The 16,771-nt window shown below is 42.9% G+C and overlaps 1 protein-coding gene across 3 annotated transcripts in view; it reads right to left on the reverse strand.

Annotated features, from left to right (window-relative positions):
- Positions 1–14,360, reverse strand: part of Dcaf8 (DDB1 and CUL4 associated factor 8) — a 39,226-nt gene extending 24,866 nt beyond the window's left edge. Inside the window, exons 1-2 of one of the 3 annotated variants that reach the window (XM_040738616.1) lie at positions 14,226–14,360; positions 13,074–13,146 (exon numbers count right to left, since the gene is read on the reverse strand). The gene's annotated coding sequence lies outside the window, so the exon portion shown is untranslated. The other 2 variants (XM_040738615.1, XM_040738617.1) reach the window with 2 other exon arrangements.
- Between the last annotated feature and the right edge of the window lie 2,411 nt (positions 14,361–16,771).

Consider the following 16,771-nt stretch of genomic DNA (forward strand, 5'->3'; position numbering starts at 1 on the left):
GTAAAATTTTATGTTAAAACCTATGCAGAAATGAACAGTGATCAAAAATTTATTAATGAACTTCAATGTAAACTTTGGGTATCTACCCCAGTATATATGTATACACATACAATCAGATTGCATTAAATATTAAGGTTAGTCAAACATTGAAGCACACCTTGGTAATCCCAGTACTTGAGAGGCTGAGGTAAGAGAACTGCCAAGAGTTAGAGGCCAACCTGGGCTTCATACAGAGTAACAGTCAGTCAAAGCTATATAATATGACCCAATCTCAAAAATATAAACTAGGGGGGCTGGAAAGATAGCTCAGAGCTTAAACTCAGGTACAATTCCCCAACACCCACATGGCAGCTTACAACCTGTAACTCTAGTTCTAAGGAACAGGGTGCCCTCTTCTGGCTTTCACAGACACCAAGTATATATGCACTTGTTGCACAGGCAGGAAAAACACCCATACACACAATAACAAAAATAACTTTTAAAAATATAAAATAGGGCACCAAGTCCGCAAATCTGAATTTGATGCCTGGGATTCACATGGTGGAAGGAAAATGGACTCCAAGGGAAATTGTCCTCAAGACTTCCACACCATGTCACATGCACAAAATAAGAAAAATGTAGTAATTTTAAAAAGGCATGTAACTGTTTTTTAGGATATATGCCAAATAAATACTCAACATTCTTTTTCTATGCACCACTGGATCTTCTTACATATCCTTTAACATATTATAAATTCCCATTTGGGGAATCATTTCTCTAGAAAAAAATCAAGAAATTATGGAGTCAGGAGCTAGTTTAGTGTTTCAAAAAAAGTGTTTGAAACACAAGTGCTTTAAGGACGAGTTCAAATCCTCAGGTGCCACAGAAAAACAAGATATGGTAAGCTCACGTCGGTCATGACAGTGTTCTTAGGAAAGATGGGAGCTAGAAACGAGAGAATTCCCAGAAACTTGCAGTCTAGCCTAGCACACACAGGTGCAAATGAAGACACCACCACAAACACGGTGAAAATTGAGGACAGCCACCTGAGGTTGTCTCTGCCCCTGACACCCATGCTGTGACATGCTTGTACATGCAAGTATGTGTACATGCACCTACATGCATACATTACACAGACACACAAACACTCTTCACACACACACTCGAGAGAAGCTGTAATTCTAAGTTTCATTCAAAATGAACATAACCAATTTAACTCTAGTGCAGAAACTATAGTAACCACGGGCAATAAATCTTTCTTTCTCCCTTTCTCTCTAGCATGTGAGGGCACAGTGAGGAGGCAGATAAGCTGAAAGGCATCCATGACCAGAAACCATGCACACTGGTAAGTTACTCTTAGATTTCACCCTCTAGAATGATAAGAAAATTAAGTTCTGCTGTCTAAGCCACCAGTCATTGGTATTTTGTTCTAGCAGCCTAAGTCATCTTAGGACACTGTCCAAACTAAGACAGGCCAAGACACTGTAACTGTGCCCTACAACTTTAATACCATAGCTACTGCAGAATCTCTTCCATTGATCAACAAGATAAATACATTTTGACTCAGGCCCCAAGCATCTTTTCCATTTTTCAATGCATTATGTACCCCCAAAAACTCCATTGCTTCCACTCTGGTCAATTAACATGTAAAATATGGTGCAAACAACCCATGCTGAGTTGAGAGAGCTGATGAGGTAGGTCACTGTCTCAGGTAGCTGGAGGAGTTTAGATTAGCTCTACTGCCTATGCTCTAAAAATAACCACCACATTTCTTGTTTAAAGAAAAACAAAGTATCCTTTGAGGATCAAACTGCATTTTCTTCAGTGGCCTAAGAGGCCTTCTGTCAGCCGGGTGGTGGTGGCGGCCCACGCCTTTAATCCTAGCACTCGGGAGGCAGAGGCAGGCGGATCTCTGTTGAGTTTGAGGCCAGGCTGGACCGACAGCCTCCAAAACAATACAGAGAAACTCTGTCTCGTAAAATTAAAAAAAAAAAAAAAAAAAAAAAAAAAAAGAGGCCTTCTGTCGAAGGGCGTTGGTGGTGAACGCCTTTAATCCCAGCATTCAGGAGGCAGAGGCGAGTTTGAGGCCAGCCTGGTCTATAGAGTTCCAGGACAGGCTCCAAAACAATACAGAGTAACCCTGTCTTGAAAAACCAAAAAACTCCTGCCAAACTGAAGATTAAAGAGTAAACTATCTGAGGATTTGGGGGGGCAGTAGGGGGAGATCCCGGTGATCTAGTTTGCCTTTTCTGTTTTAGTAATAATAGGCCTTAAAAAAGTTTTTAAGTTAACTATATGACAAACTATTATTAACTGAAAAGTCAAGCAGAAAAATAACCAAAAATTTCTTATTTTAAAATTGTGGGGGGAGACGGGGGAGGGGAGAATGGGACAACACACACAACACAGGTTTGGTGGCACTACATTCCTTTAACCCCTACTGTCACTCACATTAAGTGTGAGGCTGCTAAAGTATCTCAGTGGTTAAGAGAACATGTTGTTCTTGCAGAGGATCAGAGCTCGGTTCCCAGAATGCACACTACCTGTAATGTCTGTGGGGTCCAATGGCCATGGCCTCTGTGGATAACTGCATTCTGCATTCTCCACAGACAGGTACATGCCATCTTAAAAAATATAAATGTTTTTTTCTTTCGTTTGCTTTTTTGTTTTTCAAGACAAGGTTTCTCTGTGTAGCCTTGGCTGTCCTGGTATCGTCCTGTAGAATAGCTGGCCTCTAACTCAGAGAATCACCTGCTGGGATTGAAGGTATACACCACCAATGCTCAACTCTAAATTGTTTTTTAAGCCACTAAATTCTCAAGGCTGCACTATTATACCTATTATTACTCTGGTGGTTTGTTTGTTGGAGGGAGTTATTTGTTTTGCATTTGAGCAAAGTTATTACCACATTGCCCAGGGCAACCTAGAACTCACTACATAACCCAAGTTGGTCTCAGACTTGCATTGACCCTTCTGCCAGAATAGTAGTAGGGTTACACACACATGATCTGCCACGGCTGGATAAAATATAATATATTAATATAAATAATGTAAGTTATGAAAGTGGTCACTGCACCACAGCAAATAAATAGAATGTCTCATTTCCTAACCTAAAAATCAAAGTGCTAAAAAGATCTGTGCATCAGTTAAAGCACTTATTTATCAGCAACCAAGATAGTTGGCTGACTCCAACATCACAGAAAGAGGCTCTAATTTCACTGTTTTAGTTAATACTCAGAATATTCAGCTTAAAATAAATCAATGTATTTTGTATTTCTAGCAACTAAACTATTAATTTGAATCTTTACTGATGCTGGAGACAGAGCCCAGGGGCTCACACAGACATTATAAACACATACTACCACTGAGCTACACCTCCATCACCCCTATAGTGACAGTATATTTTTTAACTTCTTTTAGATTCAGGCTAAATCCTTTGGTGTCTAGAGCCTATAAAAAATGGCCTGACACAAACATCTAAGTAACATTACTTGATCCTTTTACTAAGAACTCAGTTTTAGTCAGTTCTTATGACTTATATTTTCCCAGCATTCTCTCAGGCCAATCCATGTCTCGTTCTGCTATGCAGCTAACAAATCTACATAAACACCTACATTTAAATGAAGTAAGGTTTTAGAATTTTTTCTGAAACTGAAAGGTGATGCTCCAAAAATTCAATTATTAGTAAGACAGGGATTTGTAAGCTACATGGCTCTCAGTTCCCACTGAAAAGAGATGTCCTATTTCACTTATAATCCAACAGCTGCTCAAGGATAATTTCCATCCAAGGTATGAATTTGCTTTTCTAGATTCTATCATCTAGAATTAGTCTTCCTCTCCTTATTATCAATTCTTGTTTTCAAACAAAAAGACCCATTTAAAATTCATTTTCCTCCCTCCAAAGCCACAGAGAAACCCTGTCTCAAAAAACCAAAAAAAAAAATTTCATTTTCCTCTAGCTCTTACATCTGGACCCTTCCCCAGATGATACCCTAAACCTTAGGAGCAGGAATCGTGTTGCAGGCATATCAGCAGAACTGAGTACCACACGATCACCTGTTCCCTATTGAGATTAGGTCTAGAAACTTCAGAAGCTACACCATTAAGTCCCATCAGTGTGGCTACCTAAACAAGACCTGAAAAAACATGACACCAATAGACATGCTAACATGGAATGGGAAACCTTACCAGGCCCCAGCACTAGACAAAGATCAGAAAACAAAGGAACACTGGCAGGAAAGAAAAGGACAGCAGAAGTAGTCTTCCCCAGAGAACAGCCACCTAATTCATCATCCAATACCAAGTGATCAGACCTGAAATCATGTACATAAGTCATGTTAAACATACTGAACAGGTTATATTTTATATATTTTCGAACGTGTGCGTAAAACTATAAAGAAAAAGAAGCTGAATTAAAAGAAAGGAGTACAGGAAAGGATTGGAGAGAGAAAGGAAGGAAGAATATTTCATAATTTTAATTTCAAAAAATAAAGATACTAGCTAAGTAGTGGTGGCCCACACATTCAATTCCAGCACTTGGGAGGCAAACAGATGGATCTCTTGAGTTTGAGACGAGCCTGGTCTACAGAGAGAGTTCTAAGAGGGCCAGGGTTACACCAAAAAACCCTATTCCAAGAATAAATAAACTTTTAAATTAAATTATTTACAAGGGGAAGTGTGCATTTTCTCACTTTAATATTTTTCTTCAATAACAATCCTCCAAACCAATTTTTCTAGTAATACTGCCAGTTACATTCTCATAATATATACTATTTACTATCCTAATAGCACTGAAATCCAAAGCAAGAGATTCACACTACATAAATTATGTTTATGGGACCAGGTGTGGTGGTGCATACCTTTGATCTCAGCACTCAGGAGGCAGAGACAGGTGGATCTCTGTGAGTTCCAGTACAGCCTGCCTACACAGTAAGTTCCAGGAGTCAGGCCTGGGTTATATTATGAGGCCCTACCTTAATAAGTAAATAAAATAACTGAAAAAACAAAATGTTTATGAGATCAGACTTTGGGCTACTTTCTATTATTAAATATTTGGATGGGATAAATAACCAACATTTTCTCCTTTTTACAATGGATGCAGGAACAGACAGAAAATTGAGTATTTTGGCATCAGGGAACTTAACATCTATTTTTTGTGCAAAAAATCTGACAGCACAAAGCAGCCCAACTGTACAGAGGTACTAGCTAACCCATCCACACTATAAGCCTCTTGCACCCCTAAGTAGTCCATCTATACACAAACTGGTATGCAACAATGTACAACGCAAGAAAGCTGAAAATATATTTTCATTATTATTTAAAGAGGCTGAACATGTAATTCTGGTTGGCCTTGAATTCAGAGTTCCATCTGCCTCTGCCTCCCCAGTACTGGGATTAAAGGAGTGGGCCGTGACACGTGACAGAAGCTACAAATATAAATAATGCATCCATAAGCCCTTGTATAGCCAACTAATCAACTGGGAAAAGTAGCTATACAATTATAATATAAAAGATACAAATATCAAGATCATTAAAAATGCAAGAGACTAAAGCTAGCAATTATAAGTAACAAGTCTGAGACCAGCCTGAGTTACACAGTGAGACTATTCCTCAAAAAGAAAATTAATTAATAAAATTTTACCATTAAAGAAAGTAAAGAGGCAGATGGTAGTGACCTTTAATCCCAGCACTCGGGAGGCAGAGGCAGGTGGATCTCTGTGAGTTCGAGGCCAGCCTGGTCTACAGAGTGAGTTCCAGGACAGCCTCCAAAGCTACAGAGAAACCCTGTCTCGGAAAAAAAAAAAAAAAAAAAAAAAAAAAGATGAAACAATCTGAAATAGAAAGAGAAACAAGTTTAAAAGCTATTATAGTTACTAAGAGTCTGTATTATGGCTGATGGCACATTGAAATAAAGGGGAATGAACATGGAAAACACTGTAGGGTAGGCAGTATTAGCCTTCATAACAGTTCTAAAACTAAGTTAAAAGACACATTTTGAGCACAGAAATCAAATGGACAAGCTGGCATCTGGAAGCCCAATTCTAGTATGTTGAAATCCAAGCTGACATGTTATGAAGGTAGTGAGAACCAATCCACAGACCCATGTGGCAGAAGGAGCTATTCAACTTCTGCATGCTATTCCCTGCCTTCCACATGAACATCATGGCACATGACTAACTACCTACACACACACACACACACACACACACACACACACACACACACACAATTATCTAAATAGAAACTTCAAAATCAGATACCTTGAAAACTACACCTTACTAAAACAAACCAAGTACTTAAGAGTATCTGTGCTCTAAGAGAGGAAGTTTGAGGCAAGAATCTTAGGAAACACCTATCCTTGGAGAAAAGAAGCACAAGTGGTGATAGAAAGGATGAGGAAAGTCAAGGCTAAAAATACTTCAGAGAACATGATGGCTCACGCCTTTAGTCCCAGCACTCAGGACGCAGAGGCAGAGTCTGGTCTACAGAGTTGTAGGACAAGTCAGGACTACACAGAAAAACTCTATCTCAAAACATCATACCAAACCAGGCATTGGTTGATGGTGCACACCTTTAATCCCAGCACTAGGGAGGCAGAGGCAGGCGGATCTGTGAGTTCGAGGCCAGCCTGGTCTACAGAGCTAGTTCCAAGACAGCCTCCAAAACAATACAGAGAAACCCTGTCTCGAAAAACCAAAAAAAGAAAAAAGAACAGTCAAACCCATTTATCAATTTAAGTGACCATAAGGGATCATCTTACTCAACTGTTCCCATTCTGATTTACCTTTTCTATCAGAATTCTGTCCCCATTACCACTGTTAGTCATTCACACTTTAGTTTTTTTTCTTTTTCATTGAACAGGACATTACAGAAATGAAAAAGTGTGACTCCAAATATACATATGTAACTTAAAAATAAACAAACAGACTTAAAACAACAAGAGGCTGGGCATGACAGTACATGCCTGTAATCTCCATACTAGGGAGACTGAAGCAGGACTGTCTCCAACCTAGGAGATACAGAGAATACAACAGCACTGGACTGGCCTGAGACCCTGTCTAAGTTATTCTGCTCCTGCAAGTTACCTCTCACACATATTGCTGCAAGTTGGATTTTGGTGGTATCCATACTTTGGTCTGTGGTAGGCTCTCTATCTGGGGTGAATAGACCTGTGTTTTTCTCCCCAAGAAAACTTTAGTCACACAACACATATACACATATAACATAAGAACAAATAAATCCAGTGTGGTGTCTCTCTGATACTTTATTGTATAGCCTAGAAATCACAGCATAAGGTTCTTGCTCTGTTTTTTGGGGAGGGGAGAACTTGGGGAGCATTCAGGGTGCCCACACTGGTCTTGAAATCAAGATTCTCCTGCCTCAGCCTTCTGAATATCTGGTATTTATTACAGGCATGTACCTACCTTTACCTCACTGGAAAGTTTCCTCTCCATTTAAAGTAAGCATTTACAGCTGCTCTTTGTAATTTGAGTTGCTGACATCAATATTCTTACATTTGGTGGCCATTTACCTGAACACAGAGACTATTACAGCACAAGTGGTCTGATAACAGGTAGTAACTAATTAGAACTGGCTAGTGAACACAACTCGGATACACTACCTGAAAGGATTCAGGTCCCAGGAAAGCTAGGGTAGATTCCATCTTGCTACTTGAAAAGCACACAATTTGAAACTCATGAATTGTTTAATTTTGTACTTTGCCAATCTTTATCCCATGAACAACAACAACAAAATCCAAACTACAAATAATGGGGCGTACTGTACATTCTAAGACTCCCATGCCTGCTACTCATCTCATTCACTCAGGTTCTTGAATTCTAAATGGGGAAGGAGAGTAAGAGATTATCTCGGTTTACTGATGATCTAAAGAAAAGAAAAGGGCAAGTTCAATCCCAAAGACTTAAAAACTAACTCCATAGACAGACAGACAGATAAAATTAAAGACAACTTTAGGGGACTGGAGAGATGGCTCAGAGGTTAAGAGGACTGACTGCTCTCTGAGAGGACCCGGGTTCAATTCCTAGCGTCCACATGGTAGCTCATAATTGCAACTCCAGGATCCAACATCCTCACACAGGCATACATGCAGGCAAAACACCAATGTATACAAAATTTTTAAAAATTAAATTAAATTAAGAAACAAAACAAAAAACCCAAAGTTATAGAGTGAAAAACATTTTGGATCGTTCTCTTGTTTTTTCTTTTCTAGGCAGGGCTCTACATAACTCTAATTGTTCTGGAACTCACTGTGTACACCAGACTGGCTTCCAAACTCAGAGATCCACCTGCCCCTGATCCTGTTGCTTCTTTACAATCTAGATATTTCCTAGACATGTTTAAAGTAATTTTTATACAGTAAAACCAATATAATAGCAAATCTACTGACACACAGTTTAACTAGTCATTTGATTTTAAAAGCCTCTCGTGCCAGGCATGGTCACCCACACCTATAATCCTAGCACTTAGAAAATCGAGAAGGAAGAAGAAGAGGAGAAGTAGTAGTAGTTGTAGTGAGACTCTGTGTCAAATCAAATAAAACCAGGATGGTGGTACATGTTTATGATGTTATTAGCAAGGTAAAGACTACCTAAGAGCCGGGCGGTGGTGGCGCACGCCTTTAATCCCAGCGCTCGGGAGGCAGAGGCAGGGGGGTTCTGTGAGTTCGAGGCCAGGCTGGACCAACAGCCTCCAAAACAATACAGAGAAACCCTGTCTCGTAAAACCAAAAACCAAAAACAAAAACAAAAAACAAAAAAAAAAAAACTACCTAAGACTGGAGGTTCAAGGCCATTCTCAGTTACATTCTAAGTTTGAGGCCAGACTGAGGTACACGAGAGTCCATTTTCAGAAGAGAGAAAGAACCAACACGGTTTCTCTGTGGCTTTGGAGGCTGTCCTTGAACTGGCTCTGTAGACCAGGCTGGCCTCGAACTCACAGAGATCCGCCTGCCTCTGCTTCCCTAGTGCTGAGATTAAAGGTGTGTCCCACCAATGCTCTCTTGGTAATTCTTAAAACCCTGAAAAAGCCTTAGAAAGACCAGAATTTTACAGTTGTGATACACAGACTAAAAATATGACTCAATGCATACAAAGATGTCACCTAAAATCTTTCCTGCAGGTTTGGGAAGTGGGTGGTGGTGACCTATCCTTATCCAATAAAAAAGGCAGTAAGTGATAGCTAGTCAGTTTATTCTTTCAACATATTTTCTTTTCTCCTCCACCCTCTTCATGCAACAAAACCTCCAGATCTAACTCATGACCACTGCCAAGAGTTTTGGCATTACAATAGGAAATCCAGCCCCTAGGGTGGTGGTGATAAGAGTTAATCAATCCTAAAGAAACAAAAAAAAAACAAACAAACAAAAAAAAAACCACACACACACACTAGTCTGAATGAAGTTGCCTTTACACTGTACTGTGATCAAAACTTCAACTTTTGTGAACCCTTGACTCTTCCAAAACAGATGTGAAAGAAAAACAAACCAAAAGGTTTAAAATTCTTTAACTACAATGGTGTAGTTTCAAGATGAAAAGAACCTTGAATCACTTTAGAAAAAGAAAGTATTTCCAACACATTTTTTTTTTGAGACAGGGCTTCTATGAATAGCTGTGGAGCGTGTCCTGGAACTGGCTCTATAGACCAGGCTGGCCTCGAACTCAGAGATCTCCTTGCCTCTACCTCCCAAGTGCTGGGATCAGAAGCTGTGCCAACACCTCGCAGCAGAAAAAAGAAAAAGAAAAGTACTTCCTTGTCACATTCTTAATCTGTTGGTAAGACTCACCACAGGGCTCATCATCTTGGAGAAAATGTATCCCTTTTGTAGTAAAAGTGAATCACATGGGATAGTTACAGTACCAGTGGACATTACAGCCGAAGGGGAAGGAATTAGAATATACTCTGATAAACTATACGAACAGACAAGAGGACAAAAATCAAGGAAAACAATTGATGGCTTCGAGGTGGTGGCTCACCCCTTTAAAACCAGCACTTGGGAGTCAGAGGCAGGTGGATCTCTCTGGGTTAAAGGTCAGCCTGGTCTACAAAGAGAGTCCCAGGACAGCCAGGACTGTTATACAGAAAAACCCAGAATAAATGAATAAATATTGATGTTTAAGAATGCATTTAGAGTCAGCCTGGTCTATAGAGCAAGTCCCAGGACAACCAGGGCTACAGAGAAACCTTGTTGGGGGGAGAAATGCATTTAGAAATACACATATACAAACATTTCCTATTCCTATGTTCAGAAATCAGGCTTAAGAGACATCCTACATGACCATTTATAAAGCAAACATCTGATATGAACAATTAAAACTGAATTTGAGAGGGCTAGGGATGGCTCAGCAATTAAAGTGCTTACTGCGCTTGCAGAACACCTGAGTTCAGTTCCAGGAAACCACATGACTGTAGCACAAAAAATAAAAGACCCAGAGACAGATATTGGGTTCAAGCTTCAAACTGAAGGCAAGAGAAGCAAAGCAGCCAAGCCAGTAGATCTTACCTCTACCCAGCTGAAATGGCAATCCTGTCTCCAAGAATCCTCCGAGGCAAAAGTTCTTATTCTTAGTTCCTGTCTCCTCCTGCCTTTTACTCCTTTCTCAGCCCAGCCATAATCACTCCGGTCTCCACCTCTCTAGCGATGGGATTAAAGACGAGTGATCCCAGGTGCTGAGGTCACCTTTGTGTGATCTGTTTCTTTCAGGACTGGGTCAATTTCCTGTAGTCAGAGTGCCCTTGAACTAACAGGGCACCGTCTACCTCTTAATCTTGAGTGCTGGGATTAAAGGTGTGTATCGCTACTGCCAGGCTACCCAGTATGGCTTGTGGCTGGCTTTGCTTTCTGAATCCTCATACAAGCTTTAATAAATCATAAACAATGCATCACCACATATGACCGTTCACAACAGGCTGTAACTCCAGCTCCAAGGGATCTGCTGCCTTTGGTTCCAGCCTCCACAGGCACTGCCCTCACATGCATAAATTCCCACACAAACACAGATACATAATCTTAGAAATAAATCTGAGGGGCTGAGGCTGTGGCTCAGTAACAGAGAGCTTGTTTAGTATACCTGAGACCTAAACCGCCTTTTGTTCATTTTTTTTAAACTCAGCTTTTTTTTTTTTTCTTTCAAGACAGGGTTTCTCTGTGGCTTTGGAGGCTATCCTGGAACTCTCTGTAGACCAGGCTGGCCTTGAACTCACAGAGATCCGCCTGCCTCTGCCTCCTGAGTGCTGGCATTAAAGGTGTGCACCATCATCAAAGCTGTCCTTTTTTTTTTTTTTTTTGAGACAGGGTCTCACTATGTACCTCTGACTTTCCTGGAACTCACTCTGTACACCAGGCTGGCCTCAAACTCAGAGATCCTCCTCCCTTTGCTTCCAAGGGCTGGGATTAAAGGTGTGTGCTACCACCACCAGCCTAGGCCCTTAGTTCTTAAAAAAAAAAAAAAAAAAAAAAAAAACAACAAAAGACAAAAAGCAAGACCAAACAACTGGAAAAAACTACAACGATGAGTGCCAAAGCAAAACAAACACATGAAAATATTACCTCTGCACTGTGCCTCACTCACATATGAACAGCAAGCACTTGGAATCAAGAGAAGGCTTAGTTTGCAAGATGAGCCTGATCTACGTAACAAATTTCAGGCCAGCCCAGGGTAAAGTGAGTTCCTGTCTCAAAAACCAAATAAACAGGCTGGAGAAATGGTTCAGTGGTTAAGAGCACTGGCTGTTCTTGAGGAGGACCCAGATTTGATTTACAACACCCACATGGCAGCTTACAACCATCATTTATACCTCCAATTCTGGGATATCTGACACCCTCTTCACATCTTCTGTATCAGTCATTCAAGTAGTGCACAGGTAGTCATGCAGGTAAAACAACCATACACATAAAACTACATTTTAAAAGCTGTACTTTTTTTTGTTTGTTTGTTTTTTTCGAGACAGGGTTTCTCTGTATTGTTTTGGAGCCTGTCCGGAAACTCGCTCAGTAGACCAGGCTTGGTCTCGAACTCACAGAGACCCCCTGCCTCTGCCTCCCGAGCGCTGGGATTAAAGGCGTGCGCCAACATTTTTCTTTTAGTTCATAATGAACATTTTCTAGCTTGGGCACCATGAATAAAATTTAACATAGTCACACCCAAGTTTTTCCTACTAAGAAGTGGTCAGAGCTGGGCGTTGGTGGCGCACGCCTTTAATCCCAGCACTCGGGAGGCAGAGGCAGGCGGATCTCTGTGAGTTCGAGGCCAGCCTGGTCTACAGCGCAACCTCCAAAACAGTACAGAGAAACCCTGTCTCAAAAAAAAAAAAAAAAAAAAAACAAGAACTGGTCAGACCTACCTTACAGGGCCACTTAGCACAGTTCCGCTCTCTGCAACCAGAAGCCTAAGAGCCTTAGAGCTACACTTAGAACTATGTTCTGACTCTTTATTTGGCACATGATGCTGCCTCTATGAATCAAAACTGCAGCATGCTAGCTACAAAAGGAGACACTTTAACCAAAACCTTCCCACTGTGTTTGGAAAAGTTGGACCTCTAATTGGACTTAGACACCAACTAAATGAAGGCTCATGCATGCATCACTCCTCTGGCCTAACTGCCTTTAATCCCAGCACTCGGAAGGCACAGGCAGGCCTATCTCTGTGAGTTCGAGGCCAGCCTGACCTACAAAATAAGTTACAGGACAGGCTCCAAAGCTACACGGAGAAGCCCTGCTGGCAAAAAGCAAAAATTTAAAAAAAACAAAAAAGGCTAAACAATTCAGGCCAACCAATTCTCACTTTTTAACAACGTAAGACATGACCCCCACAAAGACAAAACACAATGTAAATGAACAAACAACAGAGACAGCGTGTTCACTCCAGGCCTAACACAAATCATTTGAAGACACACAGCAATAGTTCGGGGTCAGAACACAGTAGATTAAGTAATCGAACCAAAGTTGGAACAAAGTTATGAGCAACATCCAAACTCCTGGAAACAGTGGTAAAAACCTTGAATTTAGTGGTCTGCACTTGAGCATCAGGACAGGGTCTGTCCTGCATTGAGGAATTAAAGGCCTGACTCCCACTCACCTTCCCTCCTTTGATCAACGATGTAAGGCCAGGCTAGCTCCCGAGAAAACTGGTCTGGAGGTTCACTGAGGGACTGAGAAAAGTTAAAAGTTTACATGGCAAAGCTGACTCTTCTTCTGAACGCAGTCAAAACATTTATGACCACACGTTACTATTTTTTCAGCCCTCCTCGGAACTATTTAAAACCCAAAGAACTTCATCCAATTCTGAACAAAACCCATACGCGGAACGAAAATACAAACACAAGATCTAAACGCCAGGCGAGTTATCTCCCAGCTCCGCCAACACTAGGAAGTCATTTATGAGGAAAACCTGCATCTTCTCAACCGTAAACCAAACCACCTCTCGTCCAGGAGCTACAGAGGAAGCCGGGAGGGGGGAGGAATCCGGGGGAGAATGTGATAGCGCTAGTGCCGGTTTGTTTACAGACTCCACCAACAATCATATGAGTCAGAAATCCAAGCCACCAGATGCTTGCCAACTAATAGGGTCCGAGTGGGGCCGTTCTAAGGTGTCCTAAAAGATTTCGGGACAAGGGGAGGCACGCTAGGAGAATTATATCACAAAGCGTCCAAGCCCAGACCTCAAGTGCAGACTGCCAGTTTCTTGGACCTCGGCCTTCCGTACAAGGTGCTGGGCCCGAGAACTTGGGATGGGGGAGGGGGACACACTGCGCGGTGGCCCTGAAGTGACAGGGAGGCGCAGACAGAACCGGGGCCTCGGGTTATAAAGAAAGAAACGAGGGCTAACAAATGGGTCGCCGGGCGAGCGAGAAGTCCTGTGAATTATGGGGGGAGCTCTAGGGGGCAACCCCGGGGCTGACCTGGGCAAAGGACGAGCAGTCCTCCCAGCACTGACTCGGGCTGGGGGGGACGGAGGCGGGAGACCTAAACCCTGCGAGCTCGGGAAAGGGACCGGACCCATCCTGAGGAGAAGCGGTCAGGGAGAGGGGGAACAGGCCGAGCCGGAACGAGACACGGACCGGGTAGGTCAAGGGGAGGGCGTCCGGCTGGGACAGTTACAAGCACGGGAGCCGGCGAGGCTCGGCAGCCCGCTTCCCGTCTTGGGTCATCCTTCTGCCAGCGGATGCTCCGACTGTTCCAGGCCCAGCCGCCCCGTCCACAGCCGCCACCAACGCCGCCGCCATCTTACACTGGCCAGCGGCAGCCACCACCGCCGCCTCGGGTCTCTGCGCCTGCGCCTGCGCCGCCGCGCTTTCCGGCCGGGTTTGCGACGCTGTGCTGGAGGAGGCTGAGCGAGAGCGGTCGCGCGAGCTCTCGGCTCCCAACCCTCCCGGTGGCCGCACAGGGGGCGGGGCTTAAGGCCAACCGAAGCCGCGAGGGGCGCGTGCGCGCTGCGGAGGAGTCAAGTTGTTTTCGTAGTTTCTGAGTGGTGGCTTGTCTCCTGGTATTCAAAACACATGTGATTTAGGGGCTCCTTAGCCTTGTGATGGAAAATGAACCTGGCTTCCAAGGGACTGGCAGGCAAATCACTAGGCGTCCTCCAGTCCCGAGGTTCCAGTTCTTGCCACATTTCTTTTCTTTTTTCTTCCTTTGGTTTTTTTTTGAGACAAGCTCTCTCTGGGTAGTCCTGGCTGCCCTGGAACTCACTCTGTAGATCAGAGATCCACCTGCCTCTGCCTCCCAAATGTTGGGATTAAAGGCATACACCATCACCGCCCGGCTCACATTTCTTTTTTGTTTTTTTTTAGACAGGGTTTCTCTGTGTAAGAGTCCTAGCTGTCCTGGAACTCACTCTGTAGACCAGGCTGGCCTGGAACTCAGAGATCCGCCTGCCTCTGCCTCCTAAATGCTGGGATTAAAGGCGTGCGCCACCAATGCCCGGCTCACATTTCTTGTTTAAAGAAAAACAAAGTATCTTTGAGGATCGAAACTGCAATTTCTTCAGTGGCTTAAGAAGCCTTCTGTTGCAGGGTGTTGGTGGTGAACGCCTTTAATCCCAACACTCGGGAGGCAGAGGCAGGTGGATCTCTGTGAGTTCCAGGACAGCCTCCAAAACAATACAGAGAAACCCTGCCTCGAAAAACCAAAAAAAAAAAAAAAAAAAAAAGTCGAGGTTCATTTCCTCCTGACAGCACTCACTTATTTTAAAGAACCAACAAGGACAGGGCATGTGGCTCAGTGTTGGAATGCTTTCTAAGGGTCTAAAAGTTTGACCCTAGAAGGGGGGGTGGGGTGAGAAGGCTCAGAGACAGGATTTGTTGGATTTTTGCTGGTTTTGAGACAGGGCCTATCTACATAGCCATAACCGTTCTACTGCAACTCGGGTGCAGAGCATACCGGGCTTTCAGGGAGTACAATATTTATTGAGTTTCGATGGTTACATAAGTAACAGGCATTTCATTGGCTCATCTTGGGGGCAGGGGTAGTTCCCACGAACTAAGTTTCCTGGTATTACTTTATGAAAGACCCAGGCATACTTCAGCAATTATTGTCCTGGTCCCATGACTACTATGGTGATCATAGACACAACTGGGGGCAAGGGTAGTTGCCAAGGACTAGGTGTCCTGGTATTGTCATATGAAAGTTCCCAGCACGCTTCAGCAATTATTATCTGGGTCCCATGACTGCTATCACAGACATCCTGTTTTGAGGGTGAGACACCTGGTCTGGGTTTCTTTCATTAGGCAACAGCCTGGCCTTGCTTTTCTTTTCCTAGGGGGTCCTGGGTAGGGGTCTTTCATATGTATACAATATTCAATATTCTGTCTGCATGTATCCCTGCAGGCCAGAAGAGGGCACCAAATCTCATTACAGAGAGTTGTAAGGCATGTGGTTGCTGGGAATTGAAATCAGGCCCTCTGGAAGATCATCTAGTGTTCTTAACCACTGAGTCATCTCTCCAGCCCCTAGAATTTAATTTTTTAAGTTAGCATACAAACTAACAGGTTTCAAGCTGGGCATGGTGGTGTGCACCCAGCACTTAGGAGACTGAGTCAGGATACACACAAGTTGGAGGTCTACCTAACACAATCAGTGGTAGGTTCTGAGCTAGAATGAGTTCTTCCCCCACCCCCAACAAACACACACACAACATACACACAAGCAAAATAGATTTCCTTGTGGTATTTTCATACGCATGTGTCATGCTTGGTTTGTGACAGGCCTGGCTGTCCTGGAACTGGCTTTGTAGACCAGGCTGGCCTCGAACTCACAGAGATCTGCCTGTCTCAAGGCATTTGCCACCACCATCCAGCTCTGTTCCCTTTTCCATGTCCTCCTCCATTCGCTCTTGCTTGCCTTCAGGCTCCTTCCTCCTTCCCTGTTTTTAAAAAAAAGTACACACACACACACACACACACACACACACACACACACACACACATACACATACATTTAAATCCAGAGCTGAGTGGGCTTGTGCATGTCTTTAATCCCAGCACTCAGGAGGGGAGGCAGAGACGGGATTTATGTGAGTTAGAGATCAGCCTGGTCTAAAGAGCGAGTTCCAGGCTCCAAAGCTACACAGAGAAACCCTGTCTCAGAAAAAAATTAAATTCAGATTCTGCATATGAGAACATGTCATATTTGTCTTTCTGAGTGGCTTATGTTGCTTATCATGGTCCATTCTGCAAATATTTCATTCTTCACAACTGAAAGATTCCATTGTGTATACCTTATTTTCTTTATCCATTAATCGGTTTATGAACATGTAGGTTTATTCCACAATTTATCTGT

Source organism: Mesocricetus auratus, unplaced genomic scaffold (genome assembly GCF_017639785.1).
Source record: "Mesocricetus auratus isolate SY011 unplaced genomic scaffold, BCM_Maur_2.0 Super-Scaffold_100676, whole genome shotgun sequence".
Lineage (NCBI taxonomy): Eukaryota > Metazoa > Chordata > Mammalia > Rodentia > Cricetidae > Mesocricetus > Mesocricetus auratus.